Genomic DNA, 16230 nt, shown 5'->3' with positions numbered 1-16230 from the left:
CTGCTCTTTCTTTCTCTTTCTTCCCCTCTCTCCCTCTTCGGTCGTGGTTTGTTTGTGAGAGGCACTTGGATAAGTGATTTGCTTTCTGTAACCCTGATTCAAAGAGACACTTGGATAAGTGATTTGCTTTCTTTCTGTAAACCTGGTGTTGCTGTAATAGCTCTTTGTTTTTGCATTCTGCTGCGTAACCTTTTTGGCCAGAGACATTATTTATGTTTATTTTGGGCTCGCAGCCAGCGTGAGCCAGGACTGATAAAGTTATTTCCTTTTAAGTCTGTCTGCCTGTCGTCTGTGAATGAGCGAAGAAGGGAGGGTCAGAACACAAAACTAATACTAATAGCCTCAATATTAAATGTGTTTCTTACGATACCAATGAAAGAATGTTTTGCATGTTGATGGAGTGTTCCAGAGATATTTAAACACGGTCAAATTCTTATTTTTGAGGGGAAGGGGCAAATGGATAGAGGGAAACTCACTCGTAAGATAATGGATCAATTTTGTCCACTTGAATTGATATTTCTACATCGGACAATTTTGATCTCCCAAACATCAGTAGATTTTGAAGATGTGCGCTGTGTCAACCTAAGAGTGATGAATAAACGGGGCGTTCATGGCAATGGAGTGAAGAATTACAGATCGATCAACCATGAACGGTAGGAAGCAAAGATACTTCCCAGCGTTGGGGGGAAAAAATAGTTTGACCTCAGTTTTACGTTCGTGGCTCGCAGAATAATCCTTGCGTTTCATTTACGCATTGCCTTGTTATTGGCCTAACAGAAAATGAACGAGTACCATTTCATGTACTCAAGGTTTAATGGCCTATTTCCAAACAAGGCTGAGTGATTTCTTATATTCAATCTAATATATATTTGTTTATTTATTTTGGTCCATTTCCTTTTGTGTATTCCTTTTCTTTTGTGTGTGTGTATACACTAACTCAGCGGGGAAAAAAGGAAAAAGAGAGTAAGCCAAGCTGCAGAAGCTTCCTACTTGTTTTCGTCTATTACTCAAGGTTTTGGCTCTTGAATAGAATAGAATAATAGAGCTGGAAGGGACCTTGGAGGTCTTCTAGTCCAACCCCCTGCTGAGGCAGGAAATTCTATAGCCTTTCAAACAAAGGATTGTCCAATCTCTACCAGTTTCTGTAATGGCTTTTTGTTCCCTAGGCTCTCCGTCTGGTTAACTCGCAAGATTCGTTTTTCTCACCCTATACATGTATACATCTGAACTCGACTATGTTGTTTCTCTGTGTGATAGAATATATGTGGGTATCAGTGGTGGGTTCCAGCCGGTACGGTCTGGTACGGCCGTACTGGTCGTAGTCGGGAGCAACAGCCACCGTAGTGGTACGATGGCTTGTTTGGCCCACCCGCCGCCCACATTCCATACCTGTTTTTAAGGCAACTGGGCTAATTGCACATGCGCGCACAGCATGTGGTGCCTGCGTGACTTTTGACAAGCAGCCGGGTGTCACAGGGAGGGTGGAATGCGCATGATGAAATTCAATTTTTTTTTACTACCGATTCTGTGGGTGTGGTGTGGCTTGGTGGGTGTGGCAGGGGAAGGATACTGCAAATTCTCCATTCCCTCCCCATGCTGGGGCCAACCAGAGGTGACATTTGCTGGTTCTCTGAACTATGTAAAATTTCCACTACCGGTTGTCCGAACTTCTCAAAATTTCAACTACCGGTTTTCTGAGCTACTCAAAATTTCCACTACCGGTTCTCCGAACTACTCAAAATTTCCAGTAATGGTTCTCCGAGCTACTCAAAATTTCCACTACCAGTTCTCTGAACTACTCAAAATTTCCAGTAATGGTTCTCAGAACTTCTCAAAATTTCCACTACCGGTTCTCAGAACTACTCAAAATTTCCAGTAATGGTTCTCCAAGCTACTCAAAATTTCCACTACCAGTTCTCTGAACTACTCAAAATTTCCAGTAATGGTTCTCCGAACTTCTCAAAATTTCCACTACTGGTTCTCCGAACTACTCAAAATTTCCAGTAATGGTTCTCCGAACTACTCAAAATTTCCACTACCGATTCTCCGAACTACTCAAAATTTCCAGTAATGGTTCTCCGAACTACTCAAAATTTCCGCTACTGGTTCTCCAGAACCTGTCAGAACCTGCTGGATTTCACCCCTGGGTAGAGGGCTAATCCTATCATGTCCAGAGGGCCATGTCTTAATCTCATCACCCTGGACCTGAAAGGGGGGGGCAGGGAACTGCCCTTTTAATATTTCCTAGGATATTTCATTTTTCTAAAAGAGGGGTGGGAGCTAACTTCCTACAAAGTCATTCTAAGTCTTAAGTCAAATGGAGGAGCAGAGAAAGTCTTCTCCAATCTTTCAGGCCCATGGAGAAGATCAGATGTTCTTCAAGGAAAACATGGCTCAAATTCAGTCAGTGTTTAAGAAGCTCTGCCAAAGTGAAAGCAATTTTGCTGTCTCTCTATATTACAGAGAAGAAAAGTACTGTTTATCCTACTCTAGAGTGCTTTCTGCTTTTTTAAACTTAGAATCCGAAGTGTGGGGGGCCAAATATTACAGCCTGCGTGTCAATCTGAAGATGGCAATGCGCCATAAAAACTGTTTATCATCTCGACTTTTAGATGTTCTGGTAATATACTTTTTTTGGGCCCAACGTACCCTATTCCATTAGAAAATATCACAGGTTTTTCTCTTTTTCTTCTGTAACAACCCATCAGCTAATTGTGTTGCATCAAAATTACCACTTTGGCTGAGAATATTCGTGTGAATGCTATCCCATAAGAGTGAGATATGGTATCTGTATAGCTTAAAACCGTGATGGCTAAACTATGGCGCAGGTGGCACGCAAAGCCCTCTCTGCGGACATGTGAGCTGTTGCCCCAGCTCAGTGTGTGCGTGCCACAGTGGTGGGTTCCGGATCCCGTTCCAACTGGTATGGTTGAAACAGGCCCAGTAGCGTCCACACGTGCAGCGCGCACATGCGTCTTAGCGTCTCTGCGAGCCTCCACAATGCTCCAGCTGCTCAGTGGAGCATCGCGCAGGCACTGTACACGCCATGCACTTGCGCAGAAGCGCAGAAGACTTAAAAGACCGCTAAGGAGCTCGGGCGGGCGGGCGGGCCCTCCGGAGCACCGTACTGGAACAGTATCCGGGCAGGCTCCAGGCAGGTTCCGGTACACCCGTATCGGGGCATACCGCCTCCAGCCTACCACTGGCGTGCCTCCTGCAGGCCAGCTGATTGTAGGGTCTCTGCTGTCCATATGCATGGGGCAGCGTGCATGCAGGCAATGTACATGCATGTATAGTGGGAGGGGGTCACACATGCATGCTTGGGCAAGGGGGTCCCACATACATGTGTAGGGGGTAGGTGGGAGCGTGGGAGGTGTGGTGTGGCCTCCCTGCGGCCCACTTTTGCTCCCAGGAGGATTCAGGGAGGTCTAATGGGTCCAATATGGGGCATGGGGGGAGTCGGGTGGGGCAGGAGAGTGCATGGGGGTCACATGTGCATGGGCAGGGGGGTTGACCGCATGTGGGGGGTGTTGCACACACACACATTGCATTATGGGCATGGATGCACTTTTGGCATGTGACAACAAAAAGGTTAGCTATCACTGGCTTAGAAAAGGGGGGGGGAATAATGATAAAAAAGGAATTTATGTTCAGAGGCGAAGGAAAACATTCCCGAGAATAGAAAGACTGGACTTCGGAGATTGGCATATCACTAAACTGATGTTATTTCATGTACTATTGTCCTATTAACCATTATTCTTATTTCCACAATGTCTAAGGCAGCTCAGAGCGATAGAAGTTCAAATATATTCACAACATCAAAAACAAAAGATCAAAACAAAAAGAACAAAACACAGCCTGGAATTGGGACCAACCATTGGGTAGAGGAAGAATAATGAGAAACCAGAATAATGAGTCAGGAGTAAAAAGCTTGTACAAGAAAACAGCCACAAATCATTTCAACATCAGATGTGAAATGGGTATTTTTTTTCAAAGAGCCAAGTAGATTGAAGATAACTTTATCCAGAATAGCAGAGTTGGGAGGGACTTTTGAGGTCTTCTAGTCCAACCCCTTGCTCAGGCAGGAAACCCTGTACCATTTCAGACAAATGGTTGTCCGGTTTCTTCTTTAAAAACTCCAGTGATGGAGCACCTACAGCTTCTGGAGGCAAGCCATTCCAATGATTACAGTATTTTTCAGAGTATAAGACGCTCCGAAGTATAAGACGCACTTACCTTTTGGGAAGGAAAAAAAGAAAAAATAATCTGCCTCTGCCTCCCAGCAATTTGCCTCCTTGCAGCAAACAGCCAACAGCCTGTTGCAGTTTCAGTTTCAGCACAGCCTGATTAGCACAAGCAGCTGATTGTTGGTTGGATCAGCCTCCCAATGATCAGCTGTTTCCGGCTGCAGGGATTGCCATAGCCTATTGCTGCCTCCGTGCACCCCATTTTCGGTTTTCACGTGCCCCATTTTCCACCCATTCTGGGCAGTGAGGATCAGAATAGGTTGAAAATGGGGCACACGGAGGCCGAAAATGGGGTGTGTGGAGGCGGCAATAGGTAATGGCAACCCCCTGCAGCCTGAAACAGCTGATGGTCGGGATCCAACCGACAATCTGCTGCTTGTGCTAATCAAGTTGTACTGTAGCTGAAATATGAAACAAGCTATTTGCTGTTTGCTGCAAGGAGGCAAATTGCTGGGAGGCAGAGGCCAAAGGGTGGGGACCGGTGGGTGGGTGGGATTATATTCAGTGTATAAGATGCACCCAAATTTCCACCCTCTTTTGGCGGGGGGGGAAGTATGTCTTATACTCCGAAAAATGCGGCAATTGTTCTCACGGTCAGGAATTTCTCCTTAATTCTAGGTTGCTTCTCTCCTTGATTAGTTTCCATCCATTGCTTCTATTCTGTTCCATCCATTGCTATTTCAACGGTGAAATAGACCTTTAAAAATAATGACTAACAATTTGACGGTATCATAAAAATATACTGCAGGTCATCCAGAAGTCACGCACGTTAGTGTAGTAGTTAAATCGCAGCTGACTATTTGGAAACGCATGGCTTCAAAAGAAATGTTTTTTTTCCAAAGCCGGGCGTGCCTAAAACATGTTAAAGTAAGCCAGCAATTAAGCCACAAGTAAACACAGATAGAGCTAGATAGAGTTGTTAGGACAGCCAAGAGTTTCCAAGATATTCTGGGAAATGACTGCGGCTCCATTGTTTAGGAACGAAAACAGTTCACGGGCTCTGTCCAACTGGTAACTGGGTTTTGTAAGGGCAGCCTTATCCAAACCTGATCTTTCTTTTGGATAACTGATCAAGATTACTTTTTTTCTCTCGATGCTACATATTTTCATATATGGTGGACCTGCCAGAAGGTTAAGGCATTTTGGATAAAAATATGGTGGATTATGCAAAATATCTTTAAAAGAAGGATAAAGTTTACTCCTCAGTTATTTTTACTAGGTATAAGTATTGACTTTACAGTGGTAGAGACTAACTTGATTCTGCACCTAATAACGGCAGCAAGACTGTTGGTGGCGCAATACTAGAAGAAGGAAGACTTGCCTACAATTCAAGAATGGACATTGAAAGTTACAAACTTAGCCGAGATGGCTAAAATATCGGCATATCTTAAAGATCACTCAAATGAGAGATATAAACGAGACTGGAAAAAATGGATTGACTATATACAAAATAAATACGGGACCAAGAAATTCCAGTTAGCCTATGCTTAAGATCAGAAATGATTTAAATTGTTTAAAGTTAGCTCAGCAAGAAGAAGCTAAGATCAATGTAGAATGTCATTAATTTCTTTATTTCTTTTTTTTTTCTCAACAGATTTTAGACTGTGTTTGTTAGAAATCCATACCGTGTACGGGTTCTGGGAAGTCGGGGGGGGGAGGAGGAGGGGGGTTGGGGGGAGGGGGGAGGGGGGAGGGAGGGGTATACATTAGGCTAGACAAGAATTTGGTGGTAAACTAGAACTATTTTGACACACAAAAAAATTGTACTCCGATGTCTTACTGATTGAGGAATGATGAAACGTTTGTTTTAAAAGAAAATAAAACTTTTGAATCAACAAAAAAGAAAAGGAAAAAAAAGATTACTTTTTTTCTGATCTATTAGAAGCCATGGATCTCTTTGTCCACAGAGAGCCTCGATCATCCAGGTCATAGTTCCAAAAGGCAACTGAACTTCCTTGTTTGATTTTTGTATTTCCTTGAAAACATTTCACTTCTCATAAGATAACCTTCATTGTCACTTTTGTTCCCCATTAGCTGGGGAATTCTGGGAGTTGACGTCCACTAGTCTTAAAGTTCCCAAGTTTGGACACCCCTGGTCTAGGGCCTCCTTCTTGAGCAGGGGGTTCAGAGGTGGGTTCCTACCAGTTCACACCTATTCGGTAGAACCAATTCGTCAAATCTACCGAACCGGTTAGAAGAGGTTCCACCAGTGGACACGGAAAGCAGGCCACACCTACAGAAGAAGTTCCAAAATTTTTTGAAACCCACCACTGGTCCTTGGATATGATTATTCTACACTATCATGCTCATATTTATAAAACTCAGTGCTTCTGTGAAAGGCAAGGAGGACTACTGCGTTTGTGGTGCAATCAGAACATTGCGTGTGTTGAAGTTGTTTTAACGCAAACCAAAGATGCCTTTTAAAAAAACAAGTTTACATCCTATTCTTATGCATGCCAGTGCTGTGTGTGGGGTAATTTAAGGTGGTTCTGACAAGTGTCGTCGGCATCTTCATATCCGGTCACATGGGCGGCAAACCACTCCCATCCGGTCACATGGGTGGCAAGCCACTCCCACAAAGGAGGCCACACCCACAGAGTAGGTTCGAACAATTTTTGAAACTCACCACTGAGGGGGATGGACTAAAAGACCTCCAAGGCCCCTTCCAGTTCTATTCTGATTGATTGATCGGCTGAGCCTCATATTTCTTGCTCTGCCTTCGATGACAACTAACATTTTTTGAATGAAGTTTTAAATTATTATTTTTTTAAAACCCTCATTTGGTCATTCATTGATGAATTTGAAACTGCTTCTTTGCACTTCAGTGGAGGCCAAAGTCATGATTCAGGAAGGGATAAATCTGCAAGAAACTTCCCAGGTTAAGAAACTCCTTTTATTCTTCTTGTAAGCCACGTTAAGGATGGGATTACTGAACGGCACAAAAATGCCATCAATAAAGAAATAAATAAGATCCCCTTTTAAGTTTTTTTTTCTTTCCACCTTGATTACAGAATGGCTTGGAATATACTTTGGGGAGATATTTATTTTGTTGTTGGAAATAACTCGGAGGATGTCGACAGAATCCAGACATATGAAAATAATTTGTGCATATTACCCTGCCCTTCCTGGTGAGTGAAGAAACCGGAGGAGGCTTAGCTGCGCAGCTGAAAAATTGCATTTTTTCTTTTATTTAAGTTTCTGATAGAGAGAAGCTGGAGTCAGTTGTTGTTGTTATTGTTGTTGTTGTTGTTTAAAAGGACAGGGTAAAATCTTCATTCAAGGACTCTCAACATTATATTGGTATCGGATAAAATCCAATCTGTGTTTTTAAAAAATAACTCATGGGGGGTGAAGTGCTAGACTGGTTGACCAAAAATCAGTTGGGAAACTTCAGGAAGTTTATGTTTTTTAAAGCGATTTGAAATGATATTAAGTTACCTTTAAGGAACAGTTCATTGAGTGACTGTTTGAAGTCCTTGCGGCACTGAAAAAAAGTGACTTGTGAACGTTTTTCACACTTAAACAACTGTTGCCGGGGTTTTTTTAGTTTTACATATCTATTAAGTAACTTTTAAAGTAGGCAAAAGCTATTGAAAACAGATTGGAGAGTACCTAATTAAGAGAAAATGAAAGAAAATGATGTACCGGTTTAAAGAAAAACTCTCTGTGTTAAAAAGGATGTTTATAAAAGAAAAAAAAAAATCCATTCCCCGGTCCTATTTTCAGGGAAACACGAGTAATAGCAGTAGACTTATATACCGCTTCATAGGCCTTTCAGGCCTCTCTAAGCGGTTTACAGAGAGTCAGCATATTGCCCCCAACAATCTGGGTCCTCATTTTACCCACCTCGGAAGGATGGAAGGCTGAGTCAACCCTGAGCCGGTGGGATTTGAACCGCTGACCTGCTGATCTAGCAGTAGCCTGCAGTGCTGCATTTAACCACTGCGCCACCTTGGCTCTTATATACTGTATATTTGTGGAGAGATGGAGAGATGGAGAGATGGATATAGATTAAGATATAGATAGATATTAAGATAGATATAGATTAAAATAGATAGATATTAAGATAGATATTAAGATAGATATTTACATAGATATTAAGATAGATATTTAGATAAATATTTAGATATTTAGATAGATATTTAGAAAGATATTTAGATAGATATTAAGATAGATAAATGATAGATAGATAGATAGATAGATAGATAGATAGATTAGATAGATAGATAGATAGATAGATAGATAGATAGATAGATAGATAGATAGATAGATAGATATAGATAGAGATAGATAGATAGATAGATAGATGATAGATAGATAGATAGATAGATAGATAGATAGATATTAAGAGTTCTTTAGATAGATAAATGATAGATTGTTAGATAGATAGATAGATAGATAGATAGATAGATAGATAGATAGATAGGTAGGTAGGTAGGTAGGTAGGTAGGTAGGTAGGTAGGTAGGTAGGTAGGTAGGTAGGTAGGTAGGTATATGGTTGAAGTGATATATGTCTTAAGTGCTTTTTAACCTGTGGTGGTGCAGAGGTTAGAATACAGTATTGCAAGCTAGTTCTGCCAACTGCCACCAGTTCCATCCTGACCGGGCTCTAAGTTGATTTCCGTGCTTCTAAGGTCAATAAAATGAGGGCCCCCAGATTGTTGGGCGCAACAGGCTGACTCTGTAAACTGTTTAGAGAGGGCTGTAAAGCACTGTGAAGCGTTATAAAAGTCTAAGTGCTATTGTTTCTAGGTGGTTAGAATGCAATACAGCAGGCTAATTCTGCTGACTGTCAGCAGTTCGATCCTGACCGGCTCAAGGTGGACTCAGCCTTTCCACCTTCCGAGGTTGGTAAAATGAGGACCCAGATTGTTGGGGGTAAAAGGCTGTCTCTGTAAACCACTTAGAGAGGGCTGTAAAGCACTGTGAAGTTGTATATAAGTGTGATTGGTAAGTGAGGAAGGAAGGAAGGAAGGAAGGAAGGAAGGAAGGAAGGAAGGAAGGAAGGAAGGAAGGAAGGAAGGAAGGAAGGAAGGACGGACGGACCATGGTTAGAATGCAGCATTGTAGGCTAATTCTGCTGATTGCCAGGAGTTCGATCCTGAATGGTCGAAGGTTGACTCAGCCTTCCATCCTTCCTAGGTGGGTAAAATGAGGACCCAGATTGTTAGGGGCAAGAGACTGACTCTGTAAACCTCTTAGAAAGGGCTGTAAAGCACTGTGAAGCGGTATATAAGTGCTATTGGTAAGTGAGGAAGGAAGGAAAAAAGGAAGGAAGGAAGGAAGGAAGGAAGGAAGGAAGGAAGGAAGGAAGGAAGGAAGGAAGGACAGACCACGGTTAGAATGCAGCATTTTAGGCTAATTCTGCTGATTGCCAGGAGTTCAATCCTGAATGGCAGAAGGTTGACTGAGCCTTCCATCCTTCCGAGGTGGGTAAAATGAGGACCCAGATTGTTGCGGGACAAGAGGCCGACTCCATAAACTGCTTAGAGAGGGCTGTGAAACACTATGAAGGGGTATACAAGTCTAACTGCTCTTGCTATTGCGCAATTGAGTCAGCCTATGCTTTTCCTCAGCCTTGGCTTCAGAGGTAGGTTTTGTAGTCTGCAGTTCAACATCCCTGTATAATAAAGTGATCCCTGGAGAAATAGTTTCAGAGAAGTAAAGTTATTTTTCTTAAACGCATGAAAAGGATCGAGCTCCATCTCACATCCGATTAAGAAATAATCAAATGTTTCTGGAAGAGCAATTTTTTTTTTCCTTCTATTTGGTTGGGTGGAGTATGCAATTTTTTCCAGCAAGATTTCTATTATCCCCGTATCGGATTCATCTTGAAAGCAAACTTCCACAGACTGTCCAAAGTCTGTAATGTTATTGGATATTCCATTACTAGCCTGGAAAGCTTTGGAGACCGTTGCAAACGAGGCAGAGAAACAATTGGATAATGGCCTAGATAACTATGATTTTTTATTATGATTATTTAAACATGAAACTCAGTCAACTGAACATTTACAAATAACCCTGACTTTACAGTGGTAGAGACTAACTTGATTCTGCACCTAATAACTGCAGCAAGACTGTTGGTGGCGCAATACTAGAAGAAGGAAGACTTGCCTACAATCCAAGAATGGACATTGAAAGTCACAAATACCATTGGCTGGGGATAATGGTTGATAAGGGGTTGCTCCCAGCATCCTAGGTATCAACCAAGTACCTTCTTAAAATATACAATGTTCCGAGTAGCGCAGTTTTTTTGCCCTTCCGCTGGTGTTATTTGCAGGAAGCTGCAATTTCTGGATGTGTTTTGTGAAATTCTTGGGCATGGTGCCAAGTGACCCATTGACAATGGGTATCAGTTTAGTTGCTGTTCCTGTTGTTGTTGTTGTTTTGTTATTACAGTCTTTGTGATGTTTCTGGTTTTAATGCTTGCAAGCCATCCGGAGTGACCTCTGGACAAGTTGACCATATCATAAATCCTGTCTGTCTGTCTGCCTGTCTGCCTGCCCGCCTGCCCACATCCATCCATCCATCCATCCATCCAGAGGTGAGTTCCTACCAGTTCACACCTATTCGGTAGAACCGATTCGTCAAATCTACTGAACCGGATAGAAGAGGTTCCACCAGTGGACCCGGAAAGCAGGCCACACCAACAGAAGAGGTTCCAAAATTTTTTGAAACCCACCACTGGTCCTTGGATATGATTATTCTACACTATCATGCTCATATTTATAAAACTCGGTGCCTCTGTGGAAGGTAAGGATGACTACTGCGTTTGTGGTGCAATCAGAACATTGCGTGTGTTGAAGTTGTTTTAACGCAAACCAAAGATGCCTTTTAAAAAACAAGTTTACATCATATTCTTATGCATGCCAGTGCTGTGTGTGCGGTAATTTAAGGTGGTTCTGACAAGTGTCGTTGGCATCTTCATATCCGGTCACATGGGCGGCAAGCCACTCCCACAAAGGAGGCCACACCCACAGAGTAGGTTCGAACAATTTTTGAAACCCACCACTGCATCCATCCATCCATCCATCCATCCATCGATCCATCCATCCATCTGTCTCCCAACCCCCTGCCTAGGCAGTAAACCCCATACCGTTTCAGACAAATGGCTATCCAACATCTTCTTAAAGACTTCCAGTGTTGGGACATTCACAACTTCTGGAGGCAACTTCTGTTCCACTGATTAATTGTTCTCACTGTCAGGAAATTTCTCCTTAGTTCTAAGATGCTTCTCTCCTTGATTAGTTTCCACCCATTGCTTCTTGTCCTACCCTCAAGTGCTTTGAAGAACAGCTTGACTCCCTCTTCTTTATGGCAGCCCCTGAGATATTGGAAGACTGCTATCATGTCTCCCCTGGTCCTTCTTTTCATTAAACTAGACGTACCCAGTTCCTGCAACCGTTCTTCATATGTTTTAGCCTCCAGTCCCCTAATCCTCTTTGTTGCTCTTCTCTGCACTCTTTCTAGAGACTCCACATCTTTTTTTTGGGGGGGGGGAGTGACTTTTCAAAGTCACACAGCACTTATGACCAGTTTTCACATTGCAAGCATGGCACATCCCCATGGTCATGTGATCGAAATCCAGGAGCTTGTCAACTGACTCATATTTATGACGGTCACAGTGTGATCCCCTTTGACGACCGTCTGGCAAGCCAAGTCAATAGGGAATCCAGGTCCGTTTAAACAGCCGCGTCGCTAATTTAACAACTGCAGCGATTCACTTAACAACGGTGGAAAGGGAGGTCGTAAAACGGGGCAAAATTCACTTAGGCGACGTGTCGCTCAGCAACAGAAATTTTGGGCTCGTTTGCGGCCGTAAGCCGAGGACTAACTGCGTTGCCTTCACTTTCAGGGTTTGTTTTATTGATTAGCAAAATAATTACATTGAAGCGTCGGGCCTTTGGAGAGCTTAAAAGCTGAATTTTGGAAATGTGTTCCGTTGAGCCCTTTGTCCTCAATTTATGATGGCAAAATCTTTTCTGTTCCTTTGCCTCCGGACTGAGACCCAGGAAGAAGGCTTTTCACGGATCCTGAATAATTCAGATCGTCTTCTGTAGGTTGAAAAAGGATGGTTCATTTATTTTTAATTGCACCCCTTTTTGAATGAATGGTTAAAATTTAAGTACAAGAACGATGTAGCTCCTTTTTTCTTTTTTTTTAATCCTGCCCTGAAGTTTGGGGTCTGCTGATTTATTTTTTTAGCAACAGTAAGGGTAGTAATTGTGATTGGTAGTAGTAGTGAGCAGCATTTTGACTTCCCAAGGGAGAGAACTTGGAGTGCTTTGCTTCAAGGAGTTTCCAGTTCCAGATTTCTGTCTAGAATAAATGGATTGAGAGAGAATGGTACATGGGGAGCCACAGCGGATTGTGGCCTTCTTAGCTGCTGACCTGGAAATAGCTCAGACTCTCTGTTCCAGGCCTTCAAGAAACGTGTGAAAACTTTTCTATTTAGAGTGGAATGGAATGGAATGGAGTGGAGTGGAGTGGAGTGGAGTGGAATGGAATGGAATGGAACGGAACAGAACAGAACAGAACAGAATAGAATAGAATAGAATAGAATACAACTACAGAATATAATAGAATGAATTTTATTGCTTATTTGTACCCTATGTCTATCATTAAGCATTGTACCTGATGATTCATGATGAATATATCTTTTTTTAATGTACACTGAAAGCATATGCACCAAAGACAAATTCCTTGTGTATCCAAACACACTTGGCCGATAAAGAATTCTATTTATTCTATTCTATTCTATTCCATTCTGTAATTCTATTCTATTCTATTCTATTCCATTCCATTCTATTATATTCTGTAGTTCTATTCCATTCCACTCCACTCCATTCCAGTCCAGTCCATTCTGTAATTCTATTCTATTCCATTCCATTCCACTCCATTCTGTAGTTCTATTCCATTTCACTCCACTCCACTCCATTCCTTTCCATTCCATTCTGTAATTCTATTCTATTCTATTCCGTTCCATTCTGTAATTCTATTCTATTCCATTCCATTCCATTCTGTAGTTCCATTCCATTCCACTCCATTCCATTCTGTAATTCTATTCTATTCCATTCCATTCTGTGGTTCTATTCCATTTCACTCCACTCCATTCCATTCTGTAATTCTATTCTATTCTGTTCTGTTCTGTTCTGTTCTATTCCATTCCATTCCATTCCATTCAATTCAATTCCACTCCATTCTGTTATTCTATTCTATTCTATTCCATTCCATTCCATTCCATCCTGTAATTCTATTCTATTCCATTCCATTCCATCCTGTAGTTCTATTCCATTTCATAGATAGGCAGGCAGGCAGGCAGGCAGGCAGGCAGGGAGGCAGGCAGACCTACCTATGGTCACGTGATCAAAATTCAGAGGCTTGGCAACTGACTCATATTTATGACGGTTGCAGTGTCCCAGAATCACAGGATCCCCTTTTGCGACCTTCATGACAAGCCAACTCAATGGGGAAGCCAGATTCGCTCAACAACCGTATTAGTAACTTAACAGCGGCAACGATTCGCTTAACAACTGTGGCAAAAAAGGTCATAAAATGGGACAAACATTTACCAACTACTCACTCTCAATGACGTTGGCACCCTGCTTGTGTCAAACAACAGGCGAAAAACACTTTCATCGTGCTTGTAATGGTAATGCTTAATGGGTGAAATCCTGGATTAGTCCAGAGTGGGTATTCAGTCGGTTCGCACCGGTTCAAGCGAACCGGTAGGGGAAATTTGACCTGGTTCACCAAACCGGTAGTGACCTCTGGCTCACCCTGCCCCCTGCCTGGTTGCTGCTCGCTTGGGCCACCTGCCCAGTTGTCGCTCACTTGCCCCACTCACCTGCTCAACTCATTGTCATTTCTCAGTTCCCTGCATTTCATTGAAGACTAAAATAAGTACAGAAGGCAATGTTGGTATTCAGCCGGTTGCAACCGGTTCAGGCAAATCACTAGTGGTGACTTGCCGGTGGGCCCACCCCACCCCCCCCTACCCGGGCATGACACCGTCCTATTTAGCCACGTTCTAAGCTGTGTGCATGGGTGCAAGCCGCAAGAGAGAGCAAAGCGCATGCACAAAAGGCCCGCAGGCATTCTCACAGGTAAAATTATGTGAAGCCCACCTCTGTGCAGAAGGGATACACAAAGCTTATTCGTAACCTGGTTTATCGTTGTTCGGTTCTGGTTAAAGCCAATGAAGGCATGGAGAAGAACAAGTATAGATTGGAATCGAATGATTGTGTGTGTTTGTGTGTCTCCATCTCTCTCTCTCCTGAAGCCAAAAAATGAATTCCCGGCCATATATTTCACTCCTGCAGAAGGAAGCCTCGTAAAAAAAAATGAATGGCACATCCTGTTGTTGGGCAATCAACATTTTTCAAAAGCACAATCAGTATCTCTCCAAGTTTGGTGCCAGCATATATGTGTGTGTGTGTGTGTGTGTTTGTGTGTGTGTGTGTGTGTGTGTGTAGTGATTACTTCCTTACTTTTATTTAGCTGCAGCTGTTAGAATCAGATAAGGATGGTGGGGTTTTTTTTCAATCTTAGGTCAGGATGTTTACTAAAAGGATATTTTCTAAAAACTGGAAAGAAGGGTTATTTATTTTATTTTACATATACACACATTTCTGATACTTTAAAAACATCTTAAAATAGAAGTACTGAACTATATATGTGTGTGAGAGTGTGTGTATGTATGTATGTACCCCCCCTCAACCTCCTACTCCAATTAATTGGAGAGAGGAAGACAAGCACTTATTGACTTATAAAGATTAAAATGTAATTGTGGACGTCATTTACTTAAAAAGTGATTTGGGTTCGAAAAAGAGCTGCGTTAGTCTATGGTAGCACACACACACACCCCAAATAAGGAAGAGGCGGGGAGCCCGTTTCCCGACCACCTATTTTATTAACGGCTCTTTCTGAGTGCCAGTTCTCTCCTTAGACCAAAAAAGAGAGAGATTTTAATCCGATCTAGGATTTGCAAAGACGAGGAGAGTCGCCGGGAGGGAAGAGAGGGTGAGTTTTGCAAATGCCGGTTTTTATCTGTGAGGCAGATTACAAGCCTCTCATCCACAAACAATTGTGATGTGTTAATAAGCCGCTGGGTTTGTTAAGATCTCCTCAGATGGCCTTTTGATGTACGGGAGTTCAATCGTCTCTCGCTGTGCCACGCCACCGTCGTTTCTTTCTACCGAAATGCCAGTTTTGAAATCGGTATTTATGCGGCCCGGGAGATGAAAATGCCGTGGGGTTGTTCTGAGCAAGGCTTCACAGAATCACGAAGCAGACTCCTTCTTCCGCAAAAAAACCCCAAACCTTTTTTATTTGGTTAATGTGAATTCCTGGCATTCACATCCAGCCAAAGTCCCAGCAAACAGTCTTTCAAGGGTGAATTTACAGCCACAGACCTTATCAGGCTTGGAGAGCTGCCAGGACGATATCTTCCAAACACAGCACTGTACAAGAAAATACTTGGCAAGGAGTCTCTGAGAGTCACGAACAAATCTTCACACTCATGAAGCGAGCGAATTGCCTCCTGCAAATTCCACTCCCCATTTGCTTTATTCCCTATGGGAGGGGCCATTCATTGTCCACCTGTGCCTTTACTCCCCAGTCCCCATATCCATAATCAGGTTTGAACAGCCCTTGTTCTTGATTCCGTTTGTGTGGGGAAACATTTTGCTGCAATCCTATGCATGTTACCTCGCCTTATTTTTTCTAAGTGCTGAATACCGGTATATAAAACTTATACATCAACTAATTATTTCTTCAGTTTGTGTACTAGAGACTTTTGTGCACTATAGCACATGACCCATGTCTTTGATCAAATTAATTAATGTTGACAATAGAAGGGATCACTGTGTAAACAAAAGCTGCAGAAATGCAATTAACACAGAGGGACTGGATTTAACTTCCCTTGAATGTACTGGATACGTGTACGGTATATATATAAAGACCCTATAACCCTAATGGCGAA

At 42.5% G+C, this 16230-nt stretch overlaps 1 protein-coding gene across 1 annotated transcript in view; it reads left to right on the top strand.

Moving 5' to 3' along the window:
* LOC116511725 (membrane-associated guanylate kinase, WW and PDZ domain-containing protein 2-like) overlaps positions 1–16230 on the top strand; it is a 107153-nt gene that overhangs the window by 8050 nt on the left and 82873 nt on the right. The window lies entirely within an intron of this gene.

Source organism: Thamnophis elegans, chromosome 7, assembly GCF_009769535.1.
Source record: "Thamnophis elegans isolate rThaEle1 chromosome 7, rThaEle1.pri, whole genome shotgun sequence".
NCBI lineage: Eukaryota > Metazoa > Chordata > Lepidosauria > Squamata > Colubridae > Thamnophis > Thamnophis elegans.
The sequence above is the reverse complement of the archived record's forward strand: the minus strand, read 5'-3'. Positions and strand labels throughout refer to the sequence as shown.